Source organism: Dasypus novemcinctus, chromosome 18, assembly GCF_030445035.2.
Source record: "Dasypus novemcinctus isolate mDasNov1 chromosome 18, mDasNov1.1.hap2, whole genome shotgun sequence".
NCBI classification, from domain to species: domain Eukaryota; kingdom Metazoa; phylum Chordata; class Mammalia; order Cingulata; family Dasypodidae; genus Dasypus; species Dasypus novemcinctus.
Window position 1 is genome coordinate 73,734,660 of NC_080690.1, and position 22,852 is coordinate 73,757,511.

Genomic DNA, 22,852 nt, shown 5'->3' on the forward strand with positions numbered 1-22,852 from the left:
TTGGAAATCTTCTGTTTTCATTTTAACAATGAAAAATAATATTTTTCCTCTATTACTAAAGTAAAGTACCTACAGTTATCTTCATAGTAAAATTGTGTAAGTAAACATTCATTTAATATATGTATTGCATTAAGTTGTTTAAAATATATATAAAAACAAGAAATAAACTTTAACATTGTCAAACTCTTGTGCATTCAAACCAGGCCTTGAATACATTACAGGTGGCCTCTCCATGTGAGTTATTGGCTAGGCTGGTCACTGACCCCTCAATTAAAAATATTTGCTATATCAGCCTCTGGTTCTGCTCCTGAAGTCAATGGAAACTACGCTGCAGTTTCAAGCTCCTGCAGCAGCCAATAATGACTCGGTACAGCCAAGTGTACAATGGATATTGCCTCCAAACTGGCACTGTTCCATAGTTCCAGAGGGCACTATGCACCAGGCTAGTAGAATACTGGAAAATCTCTCTAAGATCAAGAATGCTGCGACTTGCTCACTGCGTTGAAAAACATGCTAAGTGGAGCCATGATACCAGGATACTGTAAGTGAAACTTAAACACAATTGGCATTATGGCCTGCTCTCATGGAGAAATAACATGTAAAGTATTACAAACCTAAAATTCAAAACTAATAATTGCAACTCTAAATCCTTATGCATTAAGTAATACATTAGTTAATATTAAGTGCTGTACTTTTATCCTATACTAAGTATATGCCTAATAATTATAACGTTATCTTTTCTATTTTGGATCAAGTGCAAAAGTATATTAGACATGTTAAATTCCTGGTAAAAATCATTTTCTAAACAGTTAATAAACATGTCTATAGAATAAGGTGGCAGTCTTAGCCAGGCTCAGTCAACTTACTATATTCTAGTGTACTCTGCTGTGTAGCAAAGGTGAGGCTTGCTTGCTGATGGTGAGTCACCTACTGAACAAGTCAAAATTGCTAGAAATTGTACAATTAAAACCAAGGTGTAAAAAACCTTTATTCTGTAGTTCTGATCACCCCCACAGGGAAAAACTAATAGAATTTCCAACTTAGTGTTCTAATCCTGAATAAAGCCAGTTGCCCAAGGAGTGCCAGTTGACCAGGAGCACCTAACAGAGCAAATGAGTGCCAATCATTAAACAACTTGAAATGTGTCTTCAGACAAAGCTAAGTGTCTGTTGGCAATTTCTCTCTAAAGATAAATAACTTAAAAATATATATATATACATGCTGTTCCCACCAGCTTTTAAGGAGTGCTGCACCACGCAGAGGTGTCCCCTGCATAGGAGAGCTCCACGTGCAAGGAGTGCGCCCATAAGGAGAGCCACCCAGTGTGAAAGAAAGTGCAGCCTGCCCAGGAATGGCGCCGCCCACACTTCCCGTGCCGCTAACAACAACAGAAGCAGACAAAGAAACAAGACGCAGCAAGTAGACACAGAGAACAGACAACCAGGGCAGGTGGCGGGGGGGAATTAAATAAATAAATAAATCTTAAAAACAACAACAACAACAACAAACAGCCATCCACCTCATAGCTCCAACAATAATTATGCCAAAGCTTAACAAGTTAAACTTTGGCAAAGGGGGGAAATGATGTGGGCTACGGGTGGGAGGCTCTTTGTCTCTTCCGAGATAACCTAAGCTCTCTGACTTGTGGGTGTAAAGATTAGAGGCTGCAGTCCTGCACTTAGTAACAATGGCAAGGACTCCAGTCCCAGGAAACAGTTTAACAATACAAGGTCTATAAACTTTAAGTATTTAGAGGAAATGCAAACTAAATATGCTAAAAGCTTACCTAGAATGTCTAAAGTCCATGCTAAAAGCTTACCTAAGATGTAGAAGATATATATGCTAATTAAAGCCTATTGAGAACTGAAACAAAGGGACCATTTGGCCTTTCCTCTCTATATAAAAGGGATTCAAAAATCTTGTTCAGGGCTCAAGATTGAAACAGAAAGTTCCCGAGTCTGGCTGGCCATCAATAAACCATTTTTCCTTGTCAAAATCATTCCTAAGTCCTGGCCTCTCTGTATGCAAATAATTGAACCTCTCTCGAATTCTACAATTCTAGATAAGCTTTTAGCATATTTGGTTTGCATTTCCCCTAAATACTTAAAGTTTATAGACCTTGCACTGTTAAACTGTTTCCTGGGACTGGAGTCGTTGCCATTGTCACTAAGGGCAGGACTGCAGCCTCTTACCTTCCACACCCACAAGTCAAACATCTTAGATTATCTCTTAAGAGACAAAGAGCCTCCCACCCATAGCCCACATCAGACTCACCTCAGAATAGGATGCAAGTCCTTGGGTAACATTTACTCTTTAACTTGATATCCTATAACTTACATACTTTGACAAAAACTAACACACAAGTCTGGATGTGACTCAAGCAGTTGAGCCCCTGCTTAATATTATGGGAGATCCTGAGTTTGGCTCCTGCTGCCTCCTAAAAACAAAAACAAACAAGCAAAGAAACCCAAAAACCAATAAAAACCAGTGGGAGTGGATGTGGCTCAGTAATTGAGGGCCGGCTTCCCACATATGAGTGCCCAGGTTTAATCATCAGGCCTGGTACCTCAAAATAAATACATAAACTAACATCATTCATGTCATATAAGGGGAAAAGATAGGGAAGAAACAGAGATAGTTGCTTTATGTACATATACAAACATATTCATAACAAAACAAAGTAGAAATATTCATAACCACGACAGTCCTACTTTCTGTAACTAGTCATATAGTTCGTGGTTTTCACTCCCTTCTTCAACTACCCATTCCAGGCACCCTCTTCCTTCAGCAAGCACCTCAGCTGCCCATGGTTCTCTGCCTGGTGGAGTGACTCAGACCTTCCTTCCTGAAGTTTCTGGGCTATTGTTAGTCCTTGCTGGGGGGGGGGGGTTACAGTTTCCACTGACTTTAGTCACAGGCCAAGGCAGCACTAAGAGATGCCCTCAGGGAGCTCCTATATTCCAGGCAAGTTCTTCTTACCTCATTGTGGGGCTGCAGTCCTGTTTCCCCTTCACAGTCAGGAGCGGCCACCCCAGCCAGGACAGTAATTCCCGTCTCTGCCTGGTGATTCAGTGGCATGAGAGCCAGCTTCAGTGAATGCTTATACTAGTCATATTTGGTTCTTAAATAATGCTGTGGGAGGACAGTATTACCATATTCATCTTACAAATAGGAAAACTTAGACTAAGAAAGGCTGTGTATATTGCATGAAGTCATGCATCTATATAAAGGTCCCTGGAGCCAGGACCCAGAGCCAGTTCTTACTGACTTTGGAGCCTCCCTCTGATCATAGTCCAGGCAGGGTGCTGGGTCTGGATGCAGAGCAATGGAGAGGGTGGACATTGTTCCTGATGTCCTGGAGCTTATGGCATTCCCTAAACACATAGAAAATGAATCCACCAAAAGTTCTAAATTCGTAAAAGAAGATATTTTGAAATATAAGAGACAGGCAGGGGTGGCACAGCTGGTTCCTGGAGAGATGCTAGAAGACAGAGCAGAGAGCAGGCCCTCAGGAGAAAAGGCAGCCAGATGAGCTTCAACTTTGCCCACCTCATGGCACCCCCAGGTATAAAACATGGAATAGAAAGCCTCAAATGGGAGCTCAGAGCAATAACAAAGAGTTTCCGGATTAGGAGTAAAGGGCTCTACTGTAGCAGAGTACATAGAAGACTCTGCTACATGGCTGGACATGCTAAGCCAAAGCAAGATGAAAATAAATCAATGGTGCAAATCTGCTGCAGCCAAGACACAGAAAAGAAGGAAAAATACCCGTAATAATCATGAGCAAAGTGTTTGTCTATGGATTAACCTCACCAATCAAGCTAGAGACATTGATTTTATTAGACTGTGAGATACATCAGTTAGGTTATTCACTTATTCACTCCAGGAATATATATTGAGCATGTACTATGAGTTATGAAATATGCATTCCTCTAAGCTCTGGAATACAACAGAAATTGAAACAGCACGGCAATAAACTGTCCTTGGGACTTACTTGCTAGAGGGGGAATGATACTTATTAGCAATAACGAATTCTGTCCTCATCCATGCCAGGCACTGTTTTAAAAACCCCGAGGTACACCTACTATTATCATCCTACAGTACAGAAGGTCAAAGACACAAAGCTTGTCAGAGGGAAATGCAGGAGGGTACACGCTTTACCATGATACTATACTGACTACAACAGGCATTCACAAAACACAACATGGGTGCTGGAAATCTGAAGTAAAGTAATGGAAAAGATACATTACGATTTCTGACAAGGTAGGGTTGAGCCTACACAAAAGGTCACATTCCCCAAGATCAACCAAGGGGAAGTCATATGGGAATTATGGGATGAGGAAAATAAAATAAATAAAAATATGTGAGAAATCTCTGGGAAATGAAAGAGTGTTTTAAACTGATGTTTGTGTCTATTCAACGATACAGTGGAGTCTGCGGCCTGAGACAGATGAGAAATGGCTAAAGAGAAAGAATGATTAGGAAAGTGTGAGAAGAATGAGATATTATGATCCTTATGAGAATGATATGAAATACAAAAAATAATAGCTGAAGTACAGAACATAGTAGCTGGGGGAAATGGCAGAACATAAAATTGAAAAAGAAATTAAAGAGCTGCAATATCAACTTGTGGATCTGTATGAGAAATAAGCAAGGAAAGAAGCATGAGGAAAAGTTGAAAGTAAAAGGATGGGGAAAGGCACCTCAGGCTATTCCTACCCAAAAGCAAGTTGTTAGAGCCATCTCAAAACCCCACTAAATACACTTTAAGTCAAAAGGAAGCATTAGGGAGAGAGGGGATGAATAAAGTGAAACTGAGAGAGCTGGGGGAAGAAATTGATAACTATGTCAACATGATAGAAGATTTCAGCACTATCTTCCATTTATCCTTCGGTTAACTAGGCAAAAACCAGCAAAGATGTGGAACATTTAAGCTCTGCATTTCTGAATCATACAGCCCTAAATTAAAAACATTCTTCTCAAGCTCCATGAAACAGTTACACAAATTGATCACGTATTATGCTACAGAATGTCAAATAATAAGTATCACATAATTCACTTCCTCTGAGAAACATTCAGTTCAGTTAAAATTAATGACAAAAAGACAAAAAGAAACCTACATTTGGAAATTTAAAGAAGTATGCCAAATAACTGGTAAATCGGTAAAAAAATATTACTATGAATTTTTAAATGTGAGAACACTATGGTGATGAAAATGTACATTAAAATTTGTGGATAGAGCTAAAATTGTATGTTGAGGAAATATAATCCAAAAATTATTGGCATGGCCAATCTGTGTAAGTATTAAGTTGTTGCAAAAGTAATTGTGATTTTGCATTCTTGAAATTTGCCATTTGATATTGGCATATATTCTTAAATAAATGTGGTTGTGTTATACATGATTTCAATGTGTATTTCTCACCTTAATTTTTTTGCTGAAGACTTAATACTTGCCCTTATTTTATATTTATTTTAGACTACGGAAATGTTAGACAAAACGAAAATTTGACCTATTTTCTTCCTTGAGTTCAAGATGGGTCGTAAAGTAGAGGAGACAACTCACATCAGTAACCCTTTTGGCCAGGAACTGCTAATGAACGTACAGTACAGTGGTGGTTCAAGAAGTTTTCAAAGGAGATGAGAGCCTTGAAGATGAGGAAGATATCGACCAGACATCAGAAGTTGACAATGACCAAATGAGAGCAATCCTCGAAGCTGATCCTCTTAAACTACACAGAAGTTGCTAAGGAACTCAATGTCACCCATTCTGCGGTCGTTCATCTTTTGAAGCAAATTGGAAAGGTGAAAAAGCTCCATAAGTGGGTGTCCCATGAGCTGACTAAAAATTTAAATAAAACATCGTTTTAAAGTGTCAGCTTCTCATATTGTAAATAACAATGGATCATTTCTCCATCATCTTGTGATGTGCAATGAAAAGTAGATGTTATACTATAACTGGTGATGAGCTCCTCAGTAGTTGGACCAAAAAGAAGCTCCAAAGCACCTCACAAGCCAAACTTGCACCAAAAAAGTCTTGCTCACTGTTTGGTGGTCTTCTCCCAGTCTAATCCACTACAGCTTTCTGAATCCAGCGAAACCAGTACATCTGCAAAGTTTGCTCAGCAAAACGATAACATGCACTGTAAAATGCAACACCTGCAGATGCCAATAGTCAACAGAAAGGGCCCAATTCTTCCCCACAACAACGTCTGGTCACCCATTGCACAACCAACGCTTCAAAAGTTTAATGAATTGGACTACTAAGTTTTGCCTCATCCACCATATTCACCTGACCTCTCACCAACCAACTACCACTTCTTCAAGCATCTCAACAATTTTTGCAGGGAAAACACCTCCACAGCCAGCAGAATGCAGAAAATGATTTCCAAGTGTTTATCGAATCCAAAAGCATAGGTTTTTATGATACAAGTATAAACAAACATATTTTTCATTGTCAAAAATGTGTTGATTGCAGTGGTTCCTATTTTAACTAATAAAGATGTGTTTGAGCCTACTTATAATGATTTGAAAATCATGGTCCTAACCTGCAATCCATTTTGCTCCAACCTTATAAGAGGGATTATCCTGTAAAGGGTGGAGGGAAAAATGCTCTTTCACACAGAAATCATGGGAACAGATTCCCTCTTAACACAAAACACAAATCTCAGCTCTAGAATGATTAAGATCTAAATGACCTGCAAGTTAAAAGCAAAATTTTAAGCTTTCCATATAAAATGTAGGTGTATATATTTCCACTCATGGAACAGGATATATTTTCTTTAACAAGGCACAAAAATCACTCTTTAAAAAAGCTTAATTAATATGACTATATTAAAATTAAGGACTTATGTTCAGCAAAAATCTACTTAAGAAATATGAAATTACAAACTACACATTAAAAGAAGTTATTTACAATATATACAACTAACATAATTTGGTATTGAATGTATATAATGTCCTCCTACTGACCAATAGGAAAGGACAAACTTCCAACAGAAAAAAATGGGCAATGGAGAGAACATGATTCATACAAGAGGGATGCATATAGTCAATAAATGCATCAATGTATGCCTGGCAACTAGTAACCAAGAAAAAGTAAATCAAGCCTGAAATAAGATACTGTGCTATCCTGATTGTAGTGGTAAAACTTCGGAAGTGTTAAAAAGCCAAGTGCTGGAGAGGAGGTGAATCATCAGAATCTCTGTGACAAGGCTGGCAGGTAGGTTCATGGGTGTGCCATTTTGAAAAACCACTGGGCTTTACCTTCTGTGGTAGGTTTAACTTTGCAACCCAATTTAGACATGTTCTTAATCATACTCCACTATCCTGTGTGATGAACCCATTGCAAATAGGACTTTTTGAAGTTCTTTTTAGTTAAGATGTGGGCCATTCGGATGATGTTGGGCCCTTATCCAGCTGAATTGGGTCCTTTAGAGGCAGAAGAAATTTGAACACAGCCAGAGAAAGACACGGGAGAAGCCAAAGCTGGAAATCCATGTAATCTGAGGAGGAAGGAGAGTACATCGCCATGTACCACAAGGCAGGGACACAAGCCAAGGGACAAGGCAGTCCCAGAACACCACAGACTTTGGGAAGGAAGCATCATCTTGTTGGTACCTCAGTTTTCTACTACTCCTAGTCTCAAAAGCAAAAGCCAATAAATTTCAATCATTTCAGCTGACCCATTCTGTGGTATTTGTCAGCCTGGAAAACCAAGACCCTGTAAAGACATTCACATACCCTGTGACTCATAATTTCTTATTAGGTATATGTCCCAGAGAAACTTCTGCCTTTGAACACAATGAGAAGTAAATAAGAATGCTCAGGACAGCTCACCTGGAATCAATCTAAATTATGACAACATGAAATACAAAGCAAGCAGATCCTAATATCCAACTGCTATATTATTAAATGGCAGTAGAAATTAATGAACTATAGCTACAAATGACAACAGGGATGAATCATCAGGTAAGTTTCAGTGGAAAAAGCAAGACTCCTAAGAGTATATTTGACATAACATCCTTGTTAGAAAGTAACTAAATTAGCTAATGCAATCAATATATTGTTTAGGCAGAATGATATGAGTTACAGCCCAAAAAGTCAAGGAGTAATAAATAGAATTCAAATATGGAAGTTATTTGGGATGGACATAGAGAGATCAGAAATAAGGACAATGTTCCTGAAAGTTATTGTCAGCATTCATGGTTTTATACTCTATTATAAATAAATAAATGGAGAAATGAAACAGAACAGGGTCATGAGGAGAGCAAGCACTGGTGCTGATTTAATGGACCTGAGATGAATTAAATGGCCAGCTGTTCCTAGGAGAGGACAGGGACAGGTCAGTGAGGGAAGAGAGAAGCGCCCTGTATCAACCTGGCCCTTGCTCTTGTGAGTCCATAGTATGAGATCCAGGCCTGGATCTGCAGCTCTGACCTGGTGAACCCAGAGGATGGGAATGCACACTGGGCTTAGAGGGACAAAGAGAGGGAAGTGACATCCTCCTCTTGGAATCATCACAGGGAATGGGTAGCATTTACTTAGTGTCTTAAAAGATGGGCATGTTTTTTGCCAGTGGACCAGGGCACTGAGTGACAAATCCAGAAAAGAGTTATACAGAGCAGCACAAGGTCTCTTGGGGACAAATGAGAACAAGGATCCAGAGCAGATCCTGCACATGGAGGGGAGGAACGGGCTGGAGAGGAGCAGGACTGTCACCCAGGACATGACACACCTGCAAAAGCATTTGACTCTCGTCCAAGCAATCAGTTCAAGCAGAGCTGTCCGTGCCACAGAGAGTCCAGAAAATAGCTATGTCTGAATGATGAGGCAAGAAAGTGAGGTTGGGTCAGGCATCCAGGAGAGGGATGACAAGGTGCCTAGGAGGGTCAGGCAGGGCCAGGGAAGGAGCCCAGTCTCAGAAGGATTCCAAGACCTCCAGATGAGGGACTCGTGGGTGCACGACGTTGAGTACTGGGTGCTACCAGGGAAATCAAAGGACACTGTGAGTGACCATGATGAAGGTGATGCATCCCCACCACTCACCTGGGAGCCAGAACCCCCAACTGGGTTCCCATTCTTCATGCCTCCTGCCATCCAAGCTGCTTTCCTCCTGCAGGTCGTCAGCCTATGGCATCAAGGTTGACCGGTCGGCCTGAGCATGGCAGGGGTGAATCCAAACTCCAAGGTTTCTCCTAACTCAAGACCCCATGCCTGGCCCATCTGGGGCTGATTGTGCCAGCACTGAACCTCCTTCCCAACTTCTTTTCCAGGCTCTCCAGCTTCCACCAGCTCAGAGGCTGTGACACTCTGGAATCCATGCCCCACCCCAATCCACTCCCTCCCTCAACCCTGGAGCCCACTCTCACCTCAACAGGAGGCAAAGACAGAGGGAGATCAGGGCCATCACGCCAGCACCCCAGATGGCATCCACAACATCCCCTGCCCTGGGCTCTTGTTCCCTTGGGGGGGGGCATTCCAATAAACCCCAGTCCAAATACATGGGATCCTGCCCCAGCTGCCCATTCCTGCCCTGCCTTTGTAGGCCCAAACCCCTTCCAAGATTAGCTCACTTGGCTCCCATTTCCCTGTAGCCCTGGACCCAACCATCGCAGCACTAATCACAGGGCTGAAGGTCTTATGCCCCAGCCCTGGGACCCATCTCTGGGCTCTATCTCTCCAGGGTCCAAGCATCACCCCCAGAAGACCTCTGACCCACCTGGAATGGGACAGTAATGCTGTCAGTTCCATGGACATTTAGGCCTCAGAGCTGAGCCTGGGGCCCTAGTGGAACACTTCCCATTTACTTCCCACCACCTCGACTGAGGCTCACAGACTGCTGGCCCAGGGCCTGCCTGGCTGAACTGGAAAAGCCATTGCCCCCTAGTGCAGGGAAGGGGATACTGAGCTGGGGAAGAGCAGCTGCAGTGCAGACCCTCCAACTCTGGGAACAGGAAGGTCTGTAGGAAGTTAAGAGAGGACTCAGCAAGGAGGCTGTTGCTTCTCTAATGCCTGGGGAGTCCTGACCTCAGAGCTCCCCACTCACAGAGCACAGAGAGGATGATCAGGAAGTGCAAGGAGCTCAGCAGGTGCTGAGCTCAACAGGTGAGCTCTCCTTCTTCACCAGTCCCTACTCGAGGCAGCTCCAGGACCCCTGAGTTGGAGACAGGGGAGCCGTGAAGGGCTGGGGACCCCTGGAACCAGCTCAGCTGTGCAGGGGGGTTGCTCTCAGCATTGTGAAGCAGCTGGAGAGCCTGGCTCTCCAGGACAGGAAGGAATGAGGCATTTCTCAGAATCTTGAGGGCTTTGGGAGAGAGAAGCAGAGACAGAAGGAGAGCAAGGGCAGGTCATGGGAAACTGAGCTCCTGCCCTGCTCCTAACCAGGCTCTGGGTAGTTCCCTCTCCTCCTGTTGGGCAGTGCCAGCCTGTGAGGGGACTGCTGGCAACCTGGACCTTCAGAAGAGGTGCAGGCAGTTTACCTGGTTGGAGTGTGGTGAGTAAATGCAGTTAGAGGTCAAGGGGACACCTAAGGGAGTTGGAGTGAGGGTAGAGCTTTGCTAAGTGGAGGGTAGTGAGGGCAGCACAGTACTGAGAGTGCATGGACAGCACTGAGTCACACACTTGAAGGGGCTCATATGGGACTTTTAGGTTGTACAATAATTACAAATGAAACACCACAGAACTGCACAAGAGTGAAACCTAATTTAAACCCTAGACTTTAGTTAATAATACACTGTACTAACATTAGTTCATCAATTATAACAAATGTTTCACATTAATGCAACATGTTTTAAATAGGGAAAACCCGGGGCAGAAGTAAAATGGGCATTTAGTATTTTCTGGGTAATTTTTCTGTAATCCTACATGTGCTCTAGAAAACAAAGTCTATTCTAGAAATAAAAATATCAAGAAGTAGGAGGAGAGGGGGCAAGATGGCGGCTGAGTGAACATCCCTGTTAGAGTCTTCTGCAGGGAATCGGCTGGGCGGCGTTGGAGACTCTTTGGGACCGGATTGTTTCGGGATTTTTGCTGGTCCGGAGGTGTCTGGACATCGATTTGGAGGGAAGGTAACAGAGAGGATTCGTCTGTGAAATATACACGGAGATCCCAGCTACCTGCAGAGGATTCCCTTCTTGGGTAGGCGGAGACGAGGCATCTAGCCCCGCTCGGTGGGGCTGAGCCAGGCCGGGCCGGGCCGCGGTAGCGTTTGGAGCCGGGCGGGGCCGGTGCAGGCCCCGGCTGCGGGCCGCGGTAGCGTTTGGAGCCGGGCGGGGCCGGTGCAGGCCCCGGCTGCGGGCCGCGGTAGCGTTTGGAGCCGGGCGGGGCCGGTGCAGGCCCCGGCTGCGGGCCGCGGTAGCGTTTGGAGCCGGGCGGGGCCGGTGCAGGCCCCGGCTGCGGGCCGCGGTAGCGCTTGGAGCCGGGCGGGGCCGGTGCAGGCCCCGGCTGCGGGCCGCGGTAGCGCTTGGAGCCGGGCGGGGCCGGTGCAGGCCCCGGCTGCGGGCCGCGGTAGCGCTTGGAGCCGGGCGGGGCCGGTGCAGGCCCCGGCTGCGGGCCGAGGTAGCGCTTGGAGCCGGGCGGGGCCGGTGCAGGCCCCGGCTGCGGGCCGCGGTAGCGCTTGGAGCCGGGCGGGGCCGGTGCAGGCCCCGGCTGCGGCCGCGGTAGCGCTTGGAGCCGGGCGGGGCCGGTGCAGGCCCCGGCTGCGGGCCGCGGTAGCGCTTGGAGCCGGGCGGGGCCGGTGCAGGCCCCGGCTGCGGGCCGCGGTAGCGTTTGGAGCCGGGCGGGCCCGGGTCAGGCCGCGGCGGGTACGGAGCCGGGCAGGGCCGGTCCAGGCCGCGGTGGCAGGAGGTGGATGCCGGAGCCGGCTGGGCCGCTGTAGCGAGCGGAGCTGGGCGGAGCCAGGCCAGGCCAAGGCGGCGTGAGGAGCCGGGCAGAGCCGGTCCAAGCCTCCGCGGCGGGCGGAGCCGGGCCTGCGGAGGGGTTTCTGGTTTTTTTTGTTTTTTTTTTTTGTTTGTTTGTTTGTTTGTTTTTTTTTTTTTTTTTTTTTTTAATTTTACTTAAATTTTTTTTTTTTTTTTTTTGAGCATCTGCAGTACTGGGGAGTTCGTGGGCCCTGGGCGGCCTATTGGGGGTTTGTGGGAAGGGAGGTGCTTGCAGACCCATTTGGGCAGACAGACGGGGGGGTTTTAGGGCAAAGCGGGGGGAAGTTGTTGTTTTAGATAGTGTTGCAATTGTGACACGTGTGTACCTGTATCTCTCTTCTCCCCATCCGTTCCCCACCGTTTGCCCATCCTCTTTTTTTTTTCTTCCTTTCTTCTTGCCTTTCTTTTTTCTCTATTATAATTAGTTTGTTTTTTTTTTTTTTTTGTTTGTTTTTTCTTCGGTTTTCTCTTTCCCTCTTGTCCCTCATCTTCCACTTATTTTTACTTTAATTCAAGTATACAATAGGTGCTACAGGGAACACCTCACATTTGCTGGGTTTTCCCATCCTCCACTGCCTCATTTCTGTGTGAACTGATTTAGGCTACCTACACTATCCCCCTTCCCCTGCATCTTGATATCCACTATCATCTACTGTCTCTCCTATATTCCACCCCCCACCTCCCGTTCTTTGATCCACAAAGTGTCTAACTCTTAATTTCTAATACCTTTGTTCTGTTTTCTGTCTATTATCCACTCTTGAAACTATTACCTTTCTTTTCTTTTTCCCTCTCTCATGAAAACAATAGCTGTGTAGTTCATACCATACTCCTCCCAAATTCAGTCATCAACTTCATAAAAGGTACTCTACCTACAGCTATAACTCTATACAATCTACATGAATCTAACCTCCATCCTTCCAGATCTCATATTCCTGCTTTATTAACATACATCACCAATACAACTTTACACTTTTCCCTTGCTTACACAATTGCCTTTCCCCAACACTAATACTTTCCTCTAAAGTGAACTTAACCAACAACAAGTAACTAGAATAAGAAGAAAAAAGTGACAAAGAGAAGATATAACACCTGTGCAAAAATAACAACTAATTAACCTCCAAGAGCAGACAAAGAAGCTAAGGAACTGATTAAATTCGTCAAAATAAAGAGATGACCAGAAAGCAACAAAAATCTACGAACCAAACCAATAATCAGGAAAACATGGCTGAATCCAATCAACAAACCAATAATCACGAAGGGGAGCAAAACTTGGCACAAGCAATGAAAGATCTCAGAACATTTATCACTGACAAATTTGATGCAGTAATGAAAGAGGTTAACAACATGAAGACATCACTTGGAGGGGAAATTGCAGACATACGCAAAAACATAACAGATATGATGGGAATGAACACCACAGTTCAAGAAATCAAAAATACACTTGCAGCAAATATCAGCAGACTAGAAGAGACAGAGCAGAGAATTAGTGATGTGGAAGACAGTACATCAGAAATCAAACAGATAGTAGAAGGGGTCAATAAGAAGATAGAAAAAATCCAATTAGGATTTAGGGACCTGAATGACAATGCAAAACGCTCAAACATACGTATTATAGGCATTCCAGAAGGTGAAGAGAAGGGAAAGGGGTCAGAAAGAGTGTTGCAGGAAATAATGACTGAAAACTTCCCAAATCTACTGAAAGAGACAGATGTACATATCCAAGAAGCACAGCGCACTCCACAAGTCATAAACCCCAACAGGCCCACCCCAAGACATATACTTGTCAAATTATCCAATGCTCAAGACAAAGAGAAGATCCTAAAAGCAGCAAGAGAAAAGAAAACCATCACATACAAGGGAAGCTCAATTAGATTAAGTGCTGATTTCTCTTCTGAAACCATGGAGGCAAGAAGACAGTGGTATGATATAGTCAAGGTACTAAAGGAAAAAAATTTCCAACCAAGAATACTCTACCCAGCTAAACTAGCATTCAAACATGATGGAGAGTTCAAAATATTCGCAGACAAACAGAAACTGAAAGAGTATACCAACAAGAAACCTCCCCTTCAAGAAATTCTAAAGGGAGTTCTGCAGGAAGAAAGGAAAAAACAGGAAAGGCAAAGTTGGAGGAGAGTATAAGACCAACAACAACAACAAAAAAGACAAAAAAAAAATATACAAACAAAATATGACAAACACAAATCCAATCAAAATATGGCTAACACAAATAATTCCTTGATAGTAATAACACTGAATGTCAATGGATTAAACTCACCTATCAAAAGATTCAGACTGGGACACTGGATAAGGAAATATGACCCATCCATATGCTGTCTACAAGAGACACATCTTAGACCCAGAGACGCATGGAGATTGAAAGTGAAAGGCTGGAAAACAATCATACAAGCTAACAATAACCAAAAAAAGGCAGGAGTAGCTATATTAATATCAGACAAAATAGACTTTAAATGTGAAACAATTGTGAGAGACAAAGAAGGATACTACATTTTAGTCAAAGGGAAAATCTGTCAAGAAGATCGAACAATCATAAATATCTATGCCCCTAACAAGGGTGCCTCTAAATACGTCAGGCAAACGCTGGAAAAACTAAGTGAAAGAATAGATACATCTACAATTATAGTGGGAGATTTTAATACACCACTATCAATTCTGGACAGAACATCTCAAAAGAGAATCACCAAAGACACAAAACATCTGAATAGTATATTAGAGGAGCTCGATCTAATAGACATATATAGATCGCTACACCCAAACACAGCAGGATATACATTTTTCTCAAGTGCACATGGATCATTCTCCAAGATAGATCATATGCTAGGCCACAAAGAAAGGCTGAACGAATTCAGAAAGATTGAAATCATACAAAACATTATCTCTGACCACAGTGGGGTCAAGCTGGAGATTTGCAAGGGAAAGAAGCCCAGATTTCACACCACGATTTGGAAATTAAACAACACACTCTTAGAAAAACAGTGGGTCAAAGAGGAAATCTCAAAAGAAATCAATGACTACCTTGAAACAAATGATAATGATAACACAACATACCAAAATTTATGGGATGCAGCAAAAGCAGTACTGAGAGGGAAGTTTATAGCCATAAATTCATATATCAAAAAAGAAGAAAGAGCAAAAATTGAAGAACTAACTGCACATTTGAAGGAATTAGAAAAACAACAACAAAGTAACCCAACAGGAAGAAGAAGGAAGGAAATAACAAAGATAAGAGCAGAACTAAATGAAATAGAAAATAAGAAAGCACTTGAACAGATAAACAAGACCAAGAGCTGGTTTTTTGAGAAGATTAACAAAATTGACAAACCTTTAGCAACACTAACAAAGAAAAAAAGAGAGAAGATGCAAATACACAAAATAAGAAATGAGAAAGGCGATATCACCACTGACCCCACAGAAATAAAGACTATCATAAGAGGATATTTTGAAAAACTATATTCCAACAAAAATGATAATCTAGAGGAAATGGACAAATTCCTAGAAACACATAAACAGCCCATATTGACAAAAGAAGAAATTGATGATCTTAACAAACCAATCACAAGCAGAGAGATAGAATCAGTTATTAAAAATCTCCCAACTAAGAAGAGCCCAGGGCCAGATGGCTTCACAGGTGAATTCTATAAAACATTCCGGAAAGAACTGACACCAATCCTGCTGAAACTATTCCAAACCATCGAAACAGAAAGAACATTACCCAACTCCTTCTATGATGCCAACATTACCCTAGTACCAAAGCCAAACAAAGACATCACAAGAAAGGAAAATTACAGACCAATTTCTCTAATGAACCTAGACGCAAAAATACTTAACAAAATACTTGCTAATCGTATTCAACAACACATTAAACGAATTATACACCACGACCAAGTGGGATTCATCCCAGGTATGCAAGGATGGTTCAACATAAGAAAATCAATCAACGTAATACACCATATAAACAGATTGAAGGAAAAAAATCACATGATTATATCTATTGATGCAGAAAAAGCATTTGACAAAATACAGCACCCTTTCTTGATAAAAACACTCCAAATGATTGGAATACAAGGAAATTTTTTGAACATGATAAAGAGTATATATGAAAAACCTAAAGCCAATATTGTTTACAATGGAGAAATCCTAGACTCCTTCCCTCTAAACTCAGGAACAAGACAAGGATGCCCACTGTTGCCGCTCCTATTTAACATTGTCTTAGAAGTACTTGCTCGAGCACTGAGGCAAGAACCAGAAATAAAAGGCATTCAAATTGGAAAGGAAGAAGTCAAAATTTCATTATTTGCAGATGACATGATCCTATACATAGAAAACCCTGAGAGATCTACAACGAAGATTCTAGAACTCATAAATGAGTTTAGTAAAGTCGCAGGTTATAAGATCAATGCGCAAAAATCAGTAGCATTTCTGTACACCAATAATGAGCAAGATCAGGAGGAAATCAAGAAACAAATACCATTCACAATAGTAAATAAAAAAATCAAATACTTAGGAATAAATTTAACTAAAGAGGTAAAGAACTTATACACTGAGAACTATACAAGATTGTTCAAGGAAATCAAAGAAGACCTAAATAAATGGAAGACTATTCCTTGTTCATGGATAGGAAGACTGAACATTATTAAGATGTCTATCCTACCAAAATTGATCTACACATTCAATGCAATCCCAATAAAAATCAATGCAGCCTTCTTTAAGGAATTAGAAAAACTAACTGTGAAATTTATTTGGAAAGGAAAGAGACCCCGAATAGCCAAAGACATACTGAAAAAGAAAAACGAAATTGGAGGAATCACACTACCTGACTTCAAAACATACTATAAAGCTACGGTGGTGAAAACAGCATGGTATTGGCATAAGGAGAGACATATAGACCAATGGAATCGAATTGAAAGCTCTGATATAGAACCTCACATATACAACCACATAATATTCGATAAAGCCACCAAACCCTCTCAACTGGGAGAGAGTGGCCTATTCAACAAATGGTGTCTGGAGAACTGGATAGCCATATGTAGAAGAATGAAAGAGGATTACCATCTCACACCTTATACAAAGATTAACTCAAGATGGATCAAAGACCTAAATATAAAAGCCAAGACCATAAAAACCTTAGAAAGCAGTGTAGGGAAACATCTACAGGACCTTGTAATAGGTAATGGATTTATGAATATCTCACCAAAAGCACGAGCAGCAAAAGAACTAATAGATAAATGGGACTTCCTCAAAATTAAAGCCTTCTGCACCTCAAAGGAGTTTGTCAAGAAAGTAAAAAGGGAGCCCACACAGTGGGAGAAAATATTTGGCAATCATATATCTGATAAGAAACTTATAACTTGCATATATAAAGAACTCCTACATCTTGAAAATAAAAAGATAAACAATCCATTTAAAAAATGGGAAAAAGACTTAAACAGACACTTCTCCGAAGAAGAAATACAAATGGCAAGAAAGCACATGAAAAAATGTTCCAAATCTCTAGCTATCAGGGAAATGCAAATCAAAACCACAATGAGATACCATCTTACACCCATAAGATTGGCAACTATGAAAAAAACAGAAGAATACAAGTGCTGGAGAGGATGTGAAGGAAGGGGAACACTCATCCACTGCTGGTGGGAATGCAGAAGGATCCAACCATTCTGGAGAACAGTATGGCGGTTTCTCAAAAAACTAGCCATAGATTTGCCATATGACCCAGCAATACCACTGCTGGGAATATACCCAGCAGAACTGAAAACAAGAACACAAACCAATATATGTACACCAATGTTCATAGCAGCATTGTTCACTATTGCCAAAAGTTGGAATCAACCCAAATGCCCATCAACAGACGAGTGGATCAATAAAATGTGGTATATACACACAATGGAATACTACTCGGCTGTAAGAACAAACACACTACAAACACATGTGATAACATGGATGAATCTTGAGAACCTTATGTTGAGTGAAGCAACCCAGACATTGAAGGACAAATACTACATGACCTCAATGATATGAAATAAACAAGCTGCCCTAGATAGCAAGAGACTGAACGATAGGCTTGCAGGAAATCGGAGGGTGGAGGAAGGATATGAGCCGATGTCTGCAGGGGTGGAATTTAAGACGAGATGGTGGTAAGTATGAACACAAAGAAGAGATAAAAGGGGGGCAAGGGGTTGCCTTTGCTTGGGGCTTTGCGGGTTTGAGGGTGGCTGGGGAGGGACGGGTGGGTAACGTTGCCCAAAAGTGGGGGGAGGGAGGGGTAGCTACGAACCAGGAGAGGGTCAGGTGTTGGTGGAGAGTAAAATGCCGAGAAAATCATATCAAAATATAATAAAGAGGGTTACCTGTTTAGAATGCTCGGAGGGGAGGGTCTGATGCAGGACGGGCTCCTGGGGAATGTCTAAATGCTCATTCTGCCAGAGTGGGTGACACCATGGGGTAGAAACCCAAGTAGTGAGAGTGGGGGTGGACCCACATCCTGGGGAGGACTAATGCCATCCAATAGAGGGAACTGTATCCCTCGAGAGAAAGGGTGGCTCCCAGGGCATTGGGGCAGTTGAGCAAGTTAGGCCCTGAACACTATTCCATCTATCTCTGGAAGTGGCTCCTCAGGAAACGGAGGTTGGCTATCACTGAGGGCACTAAGGTGGAAGGGAAAATGGACGTTAAATGTGTGGAACCAAAGTAAATGGGGGGTAAGAGAGAAGTTTCTTGAGAGTACACAAGGATGGATATAAAACATGTAATATTACACCATAACATATAGGAGATGACAGACTGATAATGTAAACCATAATGTAAAACATAGGATAACTAAAAATGTAAAGAACTGTGTATCCTAAAGTATGCACCATAATGTAAATACAGATGTCACCTTGTTAGAAAGCTAATGTCTCAGACTCTGTACATCACTTTAAGTAAATATGATATGAATAGGGCGTAAGAGTATCACTGTGGAAGGGAAAAGGTTTTCTGGTGGATGTGTGGGAGTGCTGTATATTATATATATACATTGCTGTGGTCTAGGACTCCTGTGAAGAAAAGCTGAATAATTAGGGGGGGGGGGGGGGGGAAAAAAAAAAAAATAGGATGTGGAATTTTTTCAAGTCAACATTCTTTATCTAAGTTCTTTATCTAACTTTATCCAAGTTCTTTATCTATCCTTTAAACTCATCGCTATATGCCATTCCCTAGTAAGGGACCATGACATTATATTGGGCTTCAAATTTCGGGGAGTTCTGGATCACAGAGTGTTTCAACAATGGCAATGGAGGGATACTGGTATGGGATACCAATGACAGATGATATATGACTGACAGGGAGCTGTACAGAACATATGTCCAGGGTGCATGGTAATGTTTGGATATACTCATAGTGGCAACAATTAAAAACCACAGTAGGGGGGGTACTGGGTTCCCGGCCAGTGGTGCTCTGTCGTGGTCCCTAGGGGAGCAGCGACAGTCTCCCAGGTACAGTGGTGGGGACCGGGAGGGAGTGAGGGTTCAACAGTGAGCCCCTGATACTAATGACTATGCTTGTGAGCTGATAAACCCAAAATAATAACAAGGCCTAGAGCAACTTTGTGCCTGGGAATTTCCTTCTGTCAGCCTTCATGTTACTCAAATGTGGCCAGTCTCGAAGCCAAACTCAGCATGTAAATGCAATGCCTTCCCCCCAGCGTGGGACATGACACCCGGGGATGAGCCTCCCTGGCAACGAGGGACCACTATCAACTACCAACTGATGATGCAACTGGAAAATGACCTTATACGGAAGGTTCAATGCGGATCAGCAGAATATCCATGTCTACATAAAATACCATGACTTTAAAATGCTGTTTGACCTAAAGTAAGGGGGAAATGGAAAGGAGAAATGAGTTTATATGGCTACGAGTTTCTAAAAAAGAGTCTGGAGGCTGGCAGAAGGTTTGCCCTCATGCACAACTGAGCAGAGTCAGAGAGACAGATAAAGCAGATACAACCCCCAGATATTGGTTCCTTTGAGGGCTAAAGAGACCCATGGGAGTTATGGTCATGGCCGATGGGGTTAACTACCAGGGCAGATGGCCCCTCTTTGGAAATGGTGTTTATGTGTGATGAATCTGGACTCAGATGGGATCTCCCTTCATAAGACTTTCATGCTAATGTGCTGGAGGTGCAGTTAATGTTGGGGTTTAAGATATATTTAGGGGATTTGAATCTCTGGACTGACAATGTGATAGCCAGATCCTGAGCCTCAACAGACTCCAGCACCTACAATCTGATTTATTGGACTTACCACACTCAGCTAAGATGGAGGTGAAGGACAACCACCACACCATGGAGCCTAGAGTGATTACAACTGAAAATGGGAGGATTGCATCCAGCATCCAGGTGGAATCTGAGCCTCCTCTTGACATAAAGGTGCAATGGACACAACCAATCCAGTGTCCACATAGAAGAGGTGGCATTGGATTGGGAAAAGTGGACATAATGGACAAAGGGTATGGGGAAAGGCAGGAAGAGATGAGAGGTGGAGGCGTCTTCGGGACATGGAGCTGCCCTGGATGGTGCTTCAGAGGTAATCACCGGACATTGTAAATCCTCACAGGGCCTACATGATGGAATAGAGGAGAGTATGGGCCATGATGTGAACCAATGTATATGAGGTGCAGAGGTGCCCAAAGATGTACTTACCAAATCCAATGGATGTGTCATGATGATGGGAACGAGTGTTGTTGGGGGGGGGGGGGAGAGGGGGGGTGGGGGGGTGGGGTTGAATGGGACCTCACATATATATTTTTAATGTAATATTATTACAAAGTCAATAAAAAATAAAAAAATTAAAAAAAAAAAAAAAAAAAAAAGAAGTAGGAGGAGGTAAAATATCAGAGAGAAGAAGCAAAAGGAGGTTCCTTTGGATTTGGCAAAAGGAATTTGTGGTGAGTTAAGACTGACTGTGAGTGGAGAGGTGGTGGGTGACCCCTCTTGCCCCCACATCTGACTCTGTGTTGGCCTCTTGCCATATCTCTGCACCCAAAAGCCTTGCCTGGGTGGCAGCGACACCACATGTATCCATCTGGGAGAGGAGAAGCCTTTCCTACCTGTGCTGCTTCCCTGGAAGACTCTGATGGCCGTGTTCAGGGGAGCATCTGGGACAGAAAGGGAGTTGGGCCTTGGGCCTGTCCCCTGATAGCCATGGAAATGGGTAAGGGGTGCCCCTTCCTGTGGGACAAACCGTGGCCTAGCCCCATCCCAGCCCCTCCACCCACAGGGACCCAGCATCCTGGCCCAGCACTCACAGGAGACATTGAGCCAGATGGTCCTCTTCACAGTCACCCCAGCTCCAGGGAAGGCCACCTGGCAGGTGAGGCTGGCGCTGTGGTACAGGGGCTGTGGGGTGAGGGTGAGCATGGAGCGAAGTTGGGTCCTGGGGCCCAGGGCAGTGAGAATGGCCCTGGTCCAGGAGAATGTGGGGGGCATCCCCCACTCACAGTCCAGGAAATGGAGCAGGTCATGTTTCCGGGATGGCCAGATTCTAGGGTCCCCTGGATGTGGATATTAGGTGCCTCTGTCAGGTCTGGAGAAGAGAAAAAGGCCTGGGCCCTTGAGTGGAGACCCCGAGTGTGCCCCTGGGCACAGCCTCTGCCTCAGACAAGCTGTCTGCTCCCAGCCAGCCTCTGTCCTGTCCCCTTGAGCCCTCCCAGGATGAGAGACTGGAGCCCCAGGATCCAGCCCTCTATGTCCCCTCCTTGGCCCTGTTCCTTTCCTGTCACATGCACAGAGAGCTTGTCTGACACTTAAGTCCATTTCAAACCTCCTCTCTCCAACCTAAAGACATATGTCCCCGAGTCCCCCCTCAGTGAGTCTCTGAAATCCAGGGAGCTGTTGCCAGTAGTGGGGTCCCCGAGGAGGCAGATTTGGCCCTGGGTCTCCTCCTGGACTTTTTGATGTGGGTTGTTTCTGGCCCCTGGAGCATCCTGGTCTGTATCAGTCCCATCTCAGAACCAGTAACCAAGAGCAGGGTAGAAGTCAGCCCAGCCACCCCGGGGGTAGGAGCATTTGAAGGGCACAAAGACACACAGGCCCTCCTGCACCTCTTCCAACCTCCACAATTGCAGCTGGAATCTCAAATCCTGAGCCAGGGACCATGTGGGAAACCAGGTCAGCTGCAGCTCCAGCCCAGCATCCCCTGCCCCCCTCCCCAGGGGCACTCACCTACCCACAACAGAGGCAGCAGGAGCAGCATCTCTGAGGAGGGGGACCTGGGGCTGCCTCTGTCTGAGATGAGCAGAGGAGGGCAAGTGAAAGGGAAGGGATGGCGGGGGACACCCCAGAAGCTGATGAGGAGCACGAGACCACGGTGTTCACAGAAGAGGAACTTCAGCTCACAGGTGACCAGAGCTCGTCCCCCCTGCTCACAGGGGATGGATACCCCAAGACCAGAAACCCAGAGACCTGCCCAAGGGGGATGGTAGGAAAGACAGAGCCACATGTTCCATCTCCCAGGCTCCAGTGCTTCCCAGTCTCCAGTCCTGGTGCACAGGGATCTCCAGGTCATCCGGGACATGGGAGGGGGGTGGGTGCGGCACGTGTCCTCCCAGTCGAAGGGCTCTTCTGTGCACCATTTTCCACCAGGGAGCTCGTCCATTCCTGGTCTGGCCCAGAGAGCCCCAGCCTCATCTAGAGGCATGGAACAGACAGTCCTGCCAGGGGGTGAGATTTTTTAGGGTCTTGTGAGGGTCTGGGGCAAAGAAAAAGGAAAGGATTCTAAGTAGGGAGGCCTCTATTCTCATCATCTTTATTCTTCACTTCAGAGGGACTTCAGCCAAAGTCCTAACGGTGCTGGAAAATATGGTGAGAGTCGTGGCAGCAAATGTTCTCCCTAGTCTTATTCTTTGGTTTGGATGGGCTTCAGAATGAAGAACCGTGACCTAA

The 22,852-nt window shown here is 44.0% G+C and overlaps 1 pseudogene; it reads right to left on the reverse strand.

Moving 5' to 3' along the window:
• Window positions 1-6,064: 6,064 nt before the first annotated feature.
• Window positions 6,065-22,187, reverse strand: LOC101414917 (sialic acid-binding Ig-like lectin 6; annotated as a pseudogene).
• Between the last annotated feature and the right edge of the window lie 665 nt (window positions 22,188-22,852).